The sequence below is a fragment of the Paroedura picta genome, chromosome 6, assembly GCF_049243985.1.
Source record: "Paroedura picta isolate Pp20150507F chromosome 6, Ppicta_v3.0, whole genome shotgun sequence".
Classification (NCBI taxonomy): Eukaryota; Metazoa; Chordata; class Lepidosauria; order Squamata; family Gekkonidae; genus Paroedura; species Paroedura picta.
The window spans coordinates 48,663,392-48,676,785 of NC_135374.1; positions in this window are offsets into that span (position 1 = coordinate 48,663,392).

Below are 13,394 nucleotides of genomic sequence, written 5' to 3' on the forward strand. Positions count from 1 at the left end.
GAACTAAAGTTTATCACAATTTTTGGCTGTTCATGGTTTATGGACTTAAGAAGTGCCACAAACTTTCACACATTTTGGAGCTGTTTGTGGCAGTGCATGAAGAGCAGAAGACAGGGTTTTAAAGCTATGGAGAGCAGGACTTTAAATGGCTCTAAGACTGGCTGGTTTCCCAGGGAAGTCCCTTTAAACCGCTGAGCCACAGGAAATGTTTGCTAATGGGTTGGGGGTGAGGCTGGTGGGCTGGGGGTGGTTTTTAGCTGGGGTTGTTAAATGTTGGGGTTTTTATTTATTGCAATTTTATAGTTGTAAGCCACCATGAATTGGCTTCCCAGGAGTGGCAACATACAAGTTTAATGTCATATCCCATGTCCAGGTTAGCTCTGGAAAGTTGGCTTAGGGCTCAGTTGGGTCAATCTAACTCCTTCCTCAATTCCCCTCCCCCACCTCCTCTCTCTTGGTTTCCTTTCATCCGTATTTACAACCAGCAAGCACATCTGCCAATTCCCCCCCCCCACCAACACTGGGAACTTAGAGGCAACAAAACAACCAGCTGCGAACTATGTCCCATCTGGGAAGGAGACTTGATGTCTCGAGAGTTTGCGCCTAAAAGATATGAACCACTGTTCCCGCCTGAACCCCCAGGCCTATATAATACTGGGGAGAATTATAGTTCCTTGTCTCTGTCAATGCCTACTGTTCCTGTCTCTGCGAGTTCCACTCTGCTTTGTGGATATTCTCAATAAAGATTACCTTTCCTTTTCACAATCTATGGAATTGTGTTGGAATTTCATCTGAGAGAAGGTCTCATCCCCACACCAGAATCCTTGAGCTGTGACATTTAATCAATCAATCAATCAAATAAGAGAAATCATTTTTTGCAATTTGGTTTTGTGTTATGAAGATCATGGAATCTGGAATATAAGTGGTTGGTAGTGCTCAATTTCATGTGTTTATTTTTTTTAAAAAAAATCAGTTAATTCTTCCACTTTTGGCCAGGGATTCATGGTAGCTAATCACAATTAATAAGCAGGAAAAAATCTAATAACATCACAAAACAGTATGCATACAGAAGCAAAACCTAATATTTTTACAATCTATCCAATTATCTCAAAACAACTCTCAGAGCAGCAACCTTTACCCAAATTCTCTGAAATAAATGTCATTGAAGGAATTCCTGTGAATAGGCAATATTTTCTATCCAGTTCATCTCTGATAGCCTCTTTCATAAAACTGGATCAATCATCAACATGATGTTGAATCAAACTGGAGAAGAGGGAGTGGGGTTGGTAGGATTTGGGCTCTTTGTTTATGTGCGTTTGTGTGTGCTTACCAAAAAGTGTGCTTCTATGCATATCTCTATTGTAGCTTGTACATGAGGAAATACTCAAATATGCAACCCCCATACCTGGATCTGAAGTAGTCCTATCCAGACAGACTTTGGAAATATATGGTCATAATACCACATAACGTTAATGTTGCTTATTCTTTAAGGCATGATTATTATAGTAAATAATGCACAAATCATGTTTCCTCACTCTTTCTCCCCCCCCCCCAGCTTCTACATCCAAGCTGCATTTTGTACCAGTTGTAATTTCTGAGTCAGAGACAATGGTAGGACCATGTAGATCGAGGTACAGAAATCAATTCTGGAGGTGACGGTCATATCATTATATATAATCATTATTTATGATTACGCCCCCCCCAGGCTACTCAATCCTCCACCAATCTCGGACCCACAAGAGGGGATGGGGGGTGGCAATCCTGGTCCGGGAGGCTTTTGCCTACAGGGCTCTCCCGGGGCCGGAAATTGGGGGGAGTGGAGTGTGCCGGTATTGGATGGGGCGCGGTTGAGAGCTTGGCCATCTGGCTAGTCTACCGTCTGGCCAACATGCCACCAGATGCCCTACCCCGCCTGCTGGAGGTGGCGACCGCCTGGGCGCTGCAGTTTCCCAGGCCTTTAATCCTGGGTGACTTCAATGTTCCTGCGGACGTGCCATCTTCAGACTTGGCGGAGACCTGGTGTCTTCCATGGCAACACTGGGGCTCTCGCAATTTGTTACCAGCCCTACCCATCATGCTGGCCACACACTCGATCTGATTTTTGGAGCTGGGATAGAGGTGGTTCTGGATGCAGCCTTGGCTGTGCCGTGGTCAGACCACTACTCCCTGCGGGCTCGGCTCAGGATACCACCCCCTCCCCAGTTGGGCGGCGAGTGGACTTATGGATCCGATTGGATTCCAGAATGCTCTGCAGGACCCGATGCCTCCAGGCGACTCACTAGCGGCCTTGGTGGAGGACTGGCAGTCCCGCCTGATGGCTGCTATAGATGAGATCGCCCCTAAATGTCCTCTCTGCCCTCAATTCAAACGGGCCCCCTGGTATACCGAGGGACTCCGGGAGAAAAAAAGGGAAGTGAGACGACTGGAGCGAGTGTGGCGGAAGACTCGTGACGAGGTTACAAGAACATCTTATCACACGCTTATGAGGGCGCATGAGATGACGGTGAAAGTGGCTAAACGAGAGTTTTTTGCCACGGAAATCGCGTCCGCAAACTCTCGCCTGGCCCAATTATTCAGGGTAGTTAGATCACTCACTGCCCTTGAGGGGCGCCAAAATACTAGACAATTGGCACTCGGCTGTGAGGCACGCGAGCCATTTTGCGGATAAAGTCTTGTCACTCTGTTGTGACCTTCCCGCCACAATTAATACAGTAAATGAACTGGAGACCTGTTGGCTGCCTTTGGCAGTGAGGTTTGATGGCTTCAGGCGGCTCTCTCTTCCCGAAGTGGACAAGTTGCTGAGCTCGGTCAGGGCGACCCCTTTCCCCCTTGACCCCTGCCCTTCCTGGCTCCTCACGGGAGGTGGCCAGGGGATAGGAGGCCAACTCAGAGACATCATCAATTCCTCCCTAAGTTCAGGGTAGTTTCCTGAGCGGCTAAAGGAGGCAGTGGTTCACCCTCTCCTAAAATAAAAATCAACACTGGACCCGTAGGACCCTGCCAACTACCGCCCAGTATCGCATCTGGTGTTTCTGGACAAGGTGGTGGAAAGGGCTGTGGCTGACCAGCTCTCGGCATTCTTGGAGGAAACTTCGGCACTCAATCCATATCAGTCAGGCTTCCGTCCTGGCCACGGGGTGGACGGTGTTGGTCGCCCTCTTCGATGATCTCCGTCACCAGCTGGATAGAGGTAGGTCGGCCAGGAATCTAGGGCTGACCATCGATGCCTCCCTGACTATGGAGGCTCAGGTCAAGAGAGTAGCAGGGCAGGCATGTTTCTATCTTCGCCAGGCCTGACTACTAGCACCCTACCTGTCCTTTGACCACTTGACTACAGTGATCCATGCAACAGTCACCTCCAGAATAGATTTCCGTAACTCGCTCTACGCCGGCCTACCCTTGTCTCTGATCCGGAAACTCCAGCTAGTGCAAAACGCAACTGCTCGGGTCCTCACTGGTACATCTTGGAGGGCCCATATCCAGCCTGTGCTGAGGCAGCTGCATTGGTTGCCAATTGCTGCCCGGATCAGGTTCAAGGTTCTGGTTTTGACCTTTAAGGCTATACGCGGGTTGGGACCCACATACAGGAGGGATGTCCCCCACAGGGCTCTACGCTCGGTGGGGGAGAATCTCCTGATCGTTCCTGGCCCTAGAGAAGTGCGCCTGGCCTTGACCAGGGCCAGGGCCTTTTCAGCCCTGGCCCCTACCTGGTGGAATGAGCTCCAGGGTGAACTGCGGGCTCTGCAGGATTTACCAGCTTTCCGCAGGGCCTGCAAGATGGAGCTCTTCCACCAGGTTTTTGGTTGAGGCCGGGGTCAGCGAATGAGTGCCACATTCCCCCTCCCCCCCAGACCTAGTAAGTTAGATCTCCTCCCTACCCTCCCTTCCGCTCTGTTAGCAGGGGGTAGGAATAATGAGAGCTTCCGCCATGTTGGGATTGTTTTTAAAGTCTTTTAATGGGTATTTTAATGGGAATAAGACTATTGTGACCCGCCACGAGCCTATAAGGAGTGGTGGGAAATAAATCTAAATAATAATAATAATAATAATAATAATAATAATAATAATAATAATAATAATAATAATAATATGAATCACAATGACTAGTTGTTCGGAAGACAGATAGGGTTCTACTAGCCATGCCTGGTGAAGATGGAAAATGCCTGGCTGGCTACTTTCTTGACCTATGCCTCTAATGGTCAGTGAGGCATCCAAGATCACCCCCAAATTCAGTTGTGTCACGGCCAGGAAGGGTAAGTGTACTTTCTGATCTGCCCTTATCCTCTCCAGCCATAGGACCTCTGTCTTGGAGAGGTTGAGTTTCAGGCAACTCTGCTCAAGCTATCTAATTTTTCCTATACATTTTTATTAATATACTACTGTGTAATGCTCCTTTCCCCCTTCAAGAATCGCTGCCTTGTTGTGGCAAGGGGGCTTGCGTAGTTCAGTGAAGCTATGAGCTATACCGTGCAGGGTCACCCAAGACGGACAGGTCATAGCTGAGAGCTCTGACAAAAGGTGATCCACTGGAGAAGGAAATGGCAAACCACTCCAGTATCTTTGCCATGAAAACTCTATGGACAGTTCCAATAGGCATAACGATATGACGCCGGAAGATGAGCCCCTCAGGTCAGAAGGTGTCCAATATGCTACTGGGGATGAGCAGACGGCTAATACGAGTAGCGCCAGAATGAATGAAGCGACTGGGCCAAAGCCGAAAGGACGCTCAGTTGTGGAAGTAACTGGTGGCGAAAAGACAGTCCGATGCTGTAAAGATTTTTATTCCATAGGAACCTGGAACGTGAGATCCATGAATCAAGGCAAGCTGGACGTGGTCAAACAAGAAATGACAAGACTGAACATCGACATTTTAGGAATCAGTGAACTAAAATGGACAGGAATGGGTGAATTTAATTCAGATGACCATCAGGTATACTACTGTGGACAAGAATCTCGCAGAAGAAATGGAGTAGCCTTCATAATCAATAAGAGAGTAGGAAAAGCAGTCTTGGGATACAATCCCCAAAATGACAGAATGATCTCAGTTCGAATCCAAGGCAAACCATTCAACATCACAGTGATCCAGGTCTATGCCCCAACCACTGCTGCTGAAGAGGATGAAGTTGATCAGTTCTATGAAGCCCTATAACACCTTCTAGAAGCAACGCCAAAAAATGATGTGCTTATCATCATGGGGGATTGGAATGCTAAAGTAGGAAGCCAAAAGATAACCGGGATAACAGGCAAGTTTGGCCTTGGAGTACAAAATGAAGCAGGGCACAGGCTGGTAGAATTTTGTCAAGAGAATACAATGGTCATAGCAAACACTCTTTTCCAACAACCCAAGAGACGACTCTACACATGGACATCACCAGACGGTCAACACAGAAATCAGATTGACTATGTGCTCTTCAGCCAAAGATGGAAAAGTTCTATCCAGTCAATAAAAACAAGACCAGGAGCTGATTGTGGTTCAGATCATGAGCTTCTTGTTGCAAAATTTAGGCTTAAATTGAAGAAAGTAGGGAAAAGCACTAGGCCACTCAGGTATGAACTAAATCATATCCCCGACGAATACACAGTAGAGGTGACAAATAGATTTAAGGAATTAGATCTGATAGACAGAGTGCCTAAAGAACTATGGACGGAGGTTCGCAACATTGTACAAGAGGTAGCAACTAAAACAATCCCAAAGAAAAAGAAATGCAAGAAATCAAAATGGCTGTCTGAGGAAGCTTTACAAATAGCTAAGGAGAGAAGGGAAGTGAAAGGCAAGAGAGAAAGAGAAAGATACACCCAATTGAATGCAGAGTTCCAGAGAAAAGCTAGAAGAGATAAGAATGCCTTTTTAAATGAACAGTGCAAACAAATAGAAGAAAACAATAGAATGGGGAGGACCAGAGATCTTTTCAAGAAAATTGGAGATATGAAGAGAACGTTTCATGCAAAGTTGGGTATGATAAGGGACCAAAATGGTAGGGACCTCACAGAAGCAGAAGAGATTAAACAAAGGTGGCAAAATTATACAGAACAACTATACAAGAGCGAGCTTAACATCCCTGATGACCACACTGGGGTAGTTACTGACCTGGAGCCAGACATCCTGGAATGTGAAGTCAAATGGGCCTTAGGAAGTCTGAGCAACAATAAAGCTAGTGGTGGTGACAGCATTCCAGTTGAACTATTCAAAATCTTAAAGGACGATGCAGTAAAAGTGCTACACTCAATATGCCAGCAAATTTGGAAAACTCAACAATGGCCACAGAATTGGAAAAGGTCAGTTTACATTCCAATCCCAAAGAAGGGCAATGCCAAAGAATGTTCAAACTACCGCACCATTGCACTAATTTCTCATGCTAGCAAAGTTATGCTCAAAATCCTACAAGCTAGGCTCCAGCAATATGTGGACCGAGAACTTCCAGACGTACAGGCAGGATTTCGAAGAGGCAGAGGAACTAGAGATCAAATTGCCAACATACGCTGGATCATGGAGAAAGCTAGGGAGTACCAGAAGAACGTCTACTTCTGCTTCATTGACTATGCTAAAGCCTTTGATTGTGTGGAGCACAACAAATTGTGGCAAGTTCTTAAAGAGATGGGAATACCAGAGCATCTTATTTGTCTCTTGAGAAATTTATATGCAGGTCAAGAAGCAACAGTGAGAACTGAACATGGAATCACTGACTGGTTCAAAATTGAGAAAGGAGTTCGGCAAGGCTGTATACTGTCGCCTTGCCTATTTAACTTGTATGCAGAGCACATCATGAGAAATGCGGGATTAGAGGAGTCACAAATTGGGATCAAGATTGCAGGGAGAAATATCAACAACCTCAGATATGCAGATGATACCACTCTAATGGCAGAAAGTGAAGAGGAACTAAAGAGCCTGTTGATGCGGGTGAAGGAGGAGAGTGCAAAGGTTGGCTTGAAACTCAACATCAAGAAAACAAAGATCATGGCATCCGGCCCTCTCAATTCCTGGCAAATAGATGGGGAAGAAATGGAGATAGTGACAGATTTTATTTTCCTGGGCTCCAAGATCACTACAGATGGGGACTGCAGCAAAGAAATTAAAAGACGCTTGCTCCTGGGGAGGAAAGCTATGGCAAATCTAGACAGCATCCTAAAAAGCAGAGACATCACCCTGCCAACAAAAGTGCGTTTAGTCAAGGCTATGGTCTTCCCAGTTGCAATGTATGGCTGTGAAAGTTGGACCATAAGGAAGGCCGAGCATCAAAGAATTGAGGCTTTTGAACTCTGGTGCTGGAGAAGACTCTTGCGAGTCCCTTGGACTGCAAGGCGAACAAACCGGTCAGTCCTAGAGGAGATCAACCCTGACTGCTCTTTAGAAGGCCAGATCCTGAAGACGAAACTCAAATACTTTGGCCACCTCATGAGAAGGAAGGACTCCCTGGAGAAGAGCCTAATGCTGGGAGCGATCAAGGGCAAAAGAAGAAGGGGACGACAGAGATTGAGGTGGCTGGATGGAGTCACTGAAGCAGTAGGTGCAAACTTAAATGGACTCCGGGGAATGGTAGAGGACAGGAAGGCCTGGAGGATCATTGTCCATGGGGTCGCGATGGGTCGGACACGACTTTGCACATAACAACAACAACAATGCTCCTTTAGAGCCTCTTGTGGCGCAGAGTGGTAACGCAGCAGACATGCAGTCTGAAAGCTCTGCCCATGAGGCTGGGAGTTCAATCCCAGCAGCCGGCTCAAGTTTGACTCAGCCTTCCATCCTTCCAAGGTCGGTAAAATGAGTACCCAGCTTGCTGGGGGGTAAACAGTAATGACTGGGGAAGGCACTAGCAAACCACCCCGTATTGAGTCTGCCATGAAAACGCTAGAGGGCGTCACCCCAAGGGTCAGATATGACCCGGTGCTTGCACAGGGATACCTTTACCTTTAATGCTCCTTTACATTATCTATTTGTCTGTCTGTCTATTTACTAATAAGATAAAAAAAACAATAGGTTTTGAACTACAAGAATCTGAAAACATGGAGATCCTTCCCATGATATACTTCCACCAGCTGTGACAATTAAACAATAATACAATCCAACATCTAACAAATCGTCCAACAATTCATAAACAGGGAGGGAGGGTGGGTTTCACATCTTCGGGCACCCTGAGGAGGAAAAAAGGCTGAGCTATGTCAGGCCATCCATTTAACTGATGCCTAGCTCAGCCACAACCCCTGTTGCTGTGCCAACACACACATTGCCCAGAGAATGCCACGGCTGGGAGTTCTCTCCCAGCAGCCAGGTGCCTGTCGGCGTTCCTCCCCCGCAGCGGCAATGGCCCCCCTTAGATGAGTCTTGGGGGCTTTTTATAGAAAACATTGTAATATAGTCAGGGCCAGATTTACATGAAAAGAGGCCCTAGGCTATTCCATTTACGTGGCCCTTTCTCCTCCCATTTTTAATTTGTAGCGGAGCGGATTAAATAATTGGTTAAGGGCCCCAAGGGTGGGCCCCTTCTGTGATGAGGATGGGTGCCCATAGGCCCCTTCCCCAAGACTGACACTCGGAGGGTCCAATCGATTGGGCCCTCCGCGTGTCAGTCCTGCGCCAAGGACCAATTGCGAGCTACGCAGGGTGCGGCTCACAATTGGTCCCTTGATGCAGGACTCACTAATCGGGAGCCGCCACCCTTCCTCCTTGCCTACCTGGCTGCTGCCATTCCCGCACGGCCATGTAGCCCGGCCGGCCACTCTCTCACGACCCGCCCTGTGGCCGCCAGCTGCCTCGGCCCTGCCACCACCTCCGGCATGCCTCGCCCTCACGGACAACGCCTACAGCACGCCGCCACCCACCGTGCTGCCTGCTACCACGCCTGCGGCTGCAGCTCCAACTGCTGCCCTGCGGCCCTGTGCCTTGCCTGGCCTCCCACCCTCCAGCGCCGCCAGGTGACGGGCCTTGCCTTCTGCTGCTCATTCCCCGGCCATTGGGTTACTCGCCTTCAGACATGCGCTCAGCAGCCTCCGCTTTCCGGTTGGCCCACTGCGCTGCCTTGGCCGGTAGCCTCTTCCTGGTTCGGCTGCGTCTTCCATGGAGGAGGGGTTGCCAGGACACCAAGGTAAGCGGAGCCCCAACACCAGGGGTACCTGCCGACCCACCCGCACACAGAGCAGCTCCATGGCCCGCAAGGTAGGCCACGCCGCCAGACCATGCCACACAGCCCGAGCCACCCCAGCCCCTGCACGCCTCGCCAGCCCCATTGCATTAAGCCTGCAGCGGGCTTATTTACTAGTATGTCCATAAAGCTGTCCATTCTTCTGAACATGCCATTAGGTTTCTATCTCAGGCATACTGTACATTTACACAGAAACAGAGCTGAATTTCTTTCAATCATACTGATGAAAAGCCAGGTAAGCAGTCCTGATCTCACAGCAGTCAGTCCAAACATACCTGTTGATTTTAATGGTTCAGCATTCAACCTGAATTATCCTGACAAGGACTTTTATTGATTCTCAGGGCTGGGACACAGCTGTTTTCAATGTGTATGTTACTAGCAATAGGAAAGACTGCAGGAGTAATTTTAGATTTGAAAATGATACAAATGTTGGATAATAAAATAAGATCATAAAAATGTAGTAACATATGGTAGAAAAGCTAAAAATGTATATTCTGAATCACAGCCATTTAATGGGCTAAAACTGGCTGGTTGCTATTCATGAGCCTCTCAAGCCCACTGGCTGAGCTTTTGTGATTTCTTTATATGTTCAGAATTTTAACTACAGAGATGGAAGAATCAGTCCCATTGTTTTGACAAGTGAATGTAATGAAAGTAGAAGACTGGTTTGGCTGGGGGCAACATCTCATAGTGCCCAGGCAAAACAGATGGTTTGAGAGATGGTAGGGAAAGTGGTTTGTGAATGCAGCAGAAAGAGAGAAAGATTTATGATTACTGACTGAAGATGTTGTCATAAGCATATACCAGTGCTCTGATTCTACATTAATGTGAATTTGATGGGTATATATGTACGTGTCCATACACTATCAAAATGTAAATCTATAGACTTCTAGAACAGTGGAGGATAGTCACTCAAAAGGAAATCCCATTATGGGACCTATTCCCAAGAAAATACTCATAGGATTTCAGTCTGAAAGTACAGAAGTTTTATTTAAAATATGAAGAATATTAAATTGATCAGTGGTCAGGAGTGTCCACATTACCAAACACAAGGTTCAGAGGCACCTTTAATATCATTGGAGTTTTATTCAAGATATACTATAAGTTTTTGTGTGCAAGCACACTTTTTACCAGAGACAGTAATGTGAAAATCCCAAATCTATATTTGGAAAAAGATGTTGAAATAAGATAGTTAAAATTCCTGGCAGAATTTTAATTAGATGCTAACTCAGAAAAATGAGGAACATACATTTTTTGAAAGAACTTCAGGATTGTCTTTCCCTGCCACCTTACCTGGGCGTTCTTGCCTGGCTTTCTGCAGGGCACTGCCGTGAAGAAGGAGAGCAGCTTCCCTTCCCTGGCAATGGGATGCACCGCTGCAGCCTGAGAGGAAAAAGAGGAGGAGGGGGAGGGTCCTCTGGTGCCGCTTGCCCCCTCGCACCCAGACCCGCTCCTGGCCCCTCACAAGCCCCAAATTGCTGCCATACAAGTGTGCATGCATGTGGGAAGAGGGCAGGGTTCGCTCTGCGCATGCGTGGCACCGCGGGAAACCATGCTGAGGAGGAAGTGGGCGTAGTGAGTGTGGGAAGTGGCCGCCGATGTGGCCGTTCCTGCCCGTCGCAGCCAGCACTGCATTGTGGGCTTGGGGCAGGAGGCACGGCTAGTGGCGCGGTGACGGGCAGGAACGGCCGCATTGGCAGTCACTTCGCAAAAGCGGGATTTTTGAAGGACATCCTGGGACACGGTACAAATCCTGAAATGTCGGGATTGTCCTGCGGAACCTAAGAAGCCTGGTCACTATAGCCTGGGAAGTTGATCTTTGCAGATGAGCTGTAATTCTAGGAGCTTTCCGGGCTCCTAGAATTCCTGGGTTTGGAGGTGGGACTTCATAATCGGCCTCCAAGGTAGCTATTTTTCTCTGCAGAGCTGATCATTACTATCTAGAGATGAGCAGTGATCTAGAGACAATGGTAGAGGCTTGCAGACTGCAGTTGGGGTGGAGGTATTGAATTGAACTGAAGAATGTACAGACTGAAAAATTTTAAGTTCTTCAAGGAAATTTTGCTATCAATTAAATATTTTCATTGAAGGAAGAAACTGTGACAAGTTTATGAATTATTGGATGTTTATTGTTATTAGCAAGTACTGCCACACAGTATTTCTCTGGAGCCTGGCATCCCTGCACCTTCATGGGATCCAAAGTCAGAGGGACTCCCCTCCCAAGTAGCCCTTTGCTCCTGGGGGACTGTTCTCTGTTGCCTGTCATTCCAGCAAATCCCCAGATCCCAACTGGATATTGGCAACCTGCAACCTTTCTCACGCACGGTGCCACAGAGTTCCCCATACCAAGTAAGCCCTTTCATCTACAGGAGACAACTGAAGACAGCAACTGAATACAGGATGATCTTGATAGGCTCGAGAAGTGGGCTAAACTGAATAAAATGAAGTTCAATAGGGACAAATGTAAAGTTCTGCATTTAGGTAGGAAAAAAACAAATGCATCAATATAAGATGGGGGAGACTTGTCTTAGCAGTAGCATGTGTGAAAAGTATCTAGGAGTCTTAGTAGACTCAGCAGTGAGCAGTGTGACTCAGTGGCTAAGAAGGCAAATGGGATTTTGGGCTGTATCAAATGGAGTATCATGTCCAGATCAGAAGATGTGATGCTACTGCTGTATTCTGCTCTGGTTCGGCCACACTTGGAGTATTGTGTTCAGTTTTGGGCACCCCAGTTGAAGAGGGATGTTGACAAACTGGAACGTGTCCAGAGGAGGGCAACAAAGATGATGAGGGGTTTGGAGACCAAGACATATGAAGAAAGGTTGGGGGAGCTTGGTCTGTTTAGCCTAGAGAGGAGATGACTGAGAGGGAATCAGATAACCATCTTCAAGTATTTAAAAGGGTGCCATATGGAGGATGGAGTAGAATTGTTCTCTCTTGCCCCAGAGGGACAGACTAGAATGAATGGGATGAAATTAATTCAAAAGAAATTCCATCTAAACATCCGGAAGAAGTTCCTGACACTTAAAGCAGTTTCTCAGTGGAACAACCTTCCTTGGGAGGTGGTGGGTTCTCCATCTTTGGAAATTTCACTCAAAATAACCTGATGGAGTCTATTAAAATACCTATACCTCTTGTTCCACCAACTTCCTCTCAAGTTGAGCTTTCCCACATCTTTGCACCTAGCCAACTTTCTAATTTTTCAGTAGCCCAAGACTGAGACACAATATTTTAGTAGTTCAGAATTGAGACACAATATGCCAGGAAAGACAAAGGCTTGACTGGAAGACAATATCATCCTTCTGAGCACTCTTACTTGAGTAGTTACTGAAGTTTCTTTATGTCCCCAGCCCTCTAATTTAGAAACAGTCACTCAAAGACAGAAATTGACCAAACTGTGCCCACAAGTACAGTTGATTTTCCTAGATATTCCCTAGATTATCTGTGAAGATAAGGATACCCATATAAGAAACTCCACAGAATGTTTAACAAATATCCTTCTTGGAGATGGGGTCCCTCAATAACCAATATAATGCTTGGCCAGTAGAAAGCTACCAAGCTAATTTTGTTAGCCAGTATTTGATAAACTTTTCTGTTCAGTTTGGTCATCATGGGAAAATTTTGATAGCAAAGGAGATTTTACTTATGTCTCGGACAGAGGCCGCAGTATTTTGACTACATTTTTGTATCCTCTAATATTACAGATGTCTACATTTTTTCTTGCTTATCTATATAATAGAGATCAGGCGCTATTGCTTTTAAAAGTTAAGGCTAAGGAATGTTGATTCACTTTCCATAAATATTTTGGGAGAAATATTAGAGTTCTAATAACATTCCCCACAGAAAATGGTTACTATTTATGGCCTAGAAGATTGATTTAGCCTTGGAGTTCCCAATTCTTGGAGATTTAAGAAAAACTAATATAAAGGGCCCTCCTGAGAAGGTGATTCAGTTGTGATTAACAGCATAAAAGAAATCCTAGCAACCCTTCAGTCTCTGTTTTCTTAAACATAACTTTAATCTTCCATGCAAGGAATATGAAAGCAAAAAAGTTCTTAACTTGGACTTTCACATAGTTTTCAAATGTCCTCAGTTCTAGTTTTTGAAATTTCTCATCTTTATTTATGTTAATATTATATAAATAGAACACCCATCTTTATGATACGGTGGGTATAGAGGAAGTCTTGCATGTTCCATGAAGCCTGGGAGAGGCATGTTGAATTTCTGTATGCCTGTGTACATTATGCCTAATTTCTA